This window comes from Hydra vulgaris, chromosome 01 (assembly GCF_038396675.1).
Source record: "Hydra vulgaris chromosome 01, alternate assembly HydraT2T_AEP".
NCBI lineage: Eukaryota > Metazoa > Cnidaria > Hydrozoa > Anthoathecata > Hydridae > Hydra > Hydra vulgaris.
The window spans coordinates 9,182,521-9,185,000 of NC_088920.1; positions in this window are offsets into that span (position 1 = coordinate 9,182,521).

Genomic DNA, 2,480 nt, shown 5'->3' on the forward strand with positions numbered 1-2,480 from the left:
AACATCTTGAAGATCATTGAATCCTTTCTTTCCAATCGTAGCATAAAAGTTGTCCTCGATGGACAACACTCTTCTTATTCTGTAATTTCAGGGGTTCCTTCAAGGTTCTATCCTTGGCCCTATACTCTTTTTAATTTACATTAACGATCTTCCAGATATTCTCACATCTAAGGTGGCATTGTTTGCTGATGATACTACCATTTATTATTGTCGTGATAAGAAACCAACACCCTCTGATTGCTTGGATGGGGGATATGAGCTTGAAAAGGATCTCACTTCTGCTACAGCATGGGGCTCACAGTGGCTGGTGAACTTTAATTTAGATAAAACTCAATTTTTTAAGCCAATTGTTATCGCAATAATTTAGATCTTCCTATATTTATGAACGGTGATGTACTCGATGAGTCACCTACTCTTCATCTTCTAGGATTAACTCTTACTTCCAATTTTTCTTGGAAACCATATATCAAATCGGTTGCAAAATTAGCATCTGCTAAGGTTGCATCTCTTTATCGAGCTCGCCACTGTCTTACTCTGGATTCTATTCTCTATCTCTATAAATCTCAAATCCGGCCTTGTATGGAATACTGTTGCCATATCTGGGGCGGATCTTCTAATGATGCCCTTTCTCTTTTAGACAAGGTGCAAAAACGCATTGTAATCATAGTTGGACCTGCTCTTGCAGCCAACCTTGAACCATTATCACATCGTCGTAATGTTGCTTCCCTTTCTCTTTTCTACAAATACTACAATGGGCACTGCTCTAAAGAGCTAGAGTCTCTTGTGCCATCTACTAAAATTCATTATCGTGTTACTCGTCATTCAATTAAGTGTCATCCTTTTTCTGTGACTGTTCCTAAGTGCTCCAAAAACGCTTATTTGTCTAGTTTTTTTCCTCGAACATCAGTTTTTTGAAATTCGCTTCCTTCATCTTGCTTTCCTGATTCATATAATTTGCAATCTTTTAAATCGTCCGTCAATCGTTATCTTGATCTACAATCTTCATATTTTCTCTTACAGTAACTTCCAACTTTAATTAGTGGCTGCTTGCAGCCTTGTTGTAAGCGAAGATGTTAAAAAAAAAATATATGTATATATATATATATATATATATATATATATATATATATATATATATATATATATTTATATATATATATGTATATATATATATATATATATATATATATATATATATATATATATATATATATATATATATATATATATATATATATATATATATAATATGAAGGTTTAGAAAAGGCAAGATGTTTCAGTTGCAAGATCACTAGATTAGATAAATTATTCGTTCATAAATCTTCTATCCATTTATCTAAGGGGTTAAAATCAGTTCTAACATAAAATAAAAATTGGTTCTCGTTACAAGTCATGGTTAAGCAACTATAAAGAGACAATTTAATATTAATATGATTGTATCCAAAGTAAATTTGAAAAAAAGATCAATGAAATCAAGAAAAATGATAGTAGACTATCATCAACAATAGAACTAACAGTTAAGTTTAGAAAGTCTCTTAAAGGTGCATCTCAAAGATATCAGTTAGATCTTGAACTAGGGAGAAAGAATGCTAAGCAAAATAAATCCAATTATCAAATAGAAATTGTAACCAGAGAAATCAGTGATGTAGTAAAGTGAAAATTTTCCTATTAGATTCCTGCGATAACACTTCCCAACAGTGATTTTGTATCGGAACCAAAATTAGTTATTTCTTATGCATTTTCTTCTGCTGAATTCGAAAATGACATTAAAAATGACATATTAGCTCTAGTTTAAGAAATAAAAAGAAAAATTTTCTCTCAAGGAATTAACCCAGCAAACATGACAACGTTGAATCAACGTTGAAAACCGGTCGCAAAAGATGTTGCGAAAACGTTGACAAAGTAATCGATTTTGCAAAGATATGTAACGTTGTTTAATAGACGTTGATTAAACGTTATTGCGTAACGTTGAAAAAACGTTACTAAATGACGTTACAAAAGCGTCGCAACTAAACGTTAAAAAAGCGTTACATAAAAAGCGTTGAATAAACGTCGCAACTTAGCGTTGAAAAAACGTTACCTAAAAAGCGTTGCATAAACGCTGTTAAAGCAGTCTATATTGCAAGGATTTGTAACGTTGTTAGTAAAACGTCGATTTAACGTGACTCAAAGACGTCGAGTAAAGGTTGAAATATAACGTTGAATCAACGCTTAAATGCGCTGTATAAAATATCGCAAAATATTATTAAACGTAATTAAACGTGGCTATAATATATATTGAATTGGCAAATAAAACTAAATTCTAAGTTGAATTCTGCCCTAGCAATATTTCCAAAATCAATTTTTAATACAAACAGTAATATACAATGATAACTATAAAAAAGCTTAACATATTCAATTTATAGATATATATATAAAAATATAAATATTTTCTTTAAAATTTATGTGTGTGAATGTTTGCATATATATTTATGCAATAT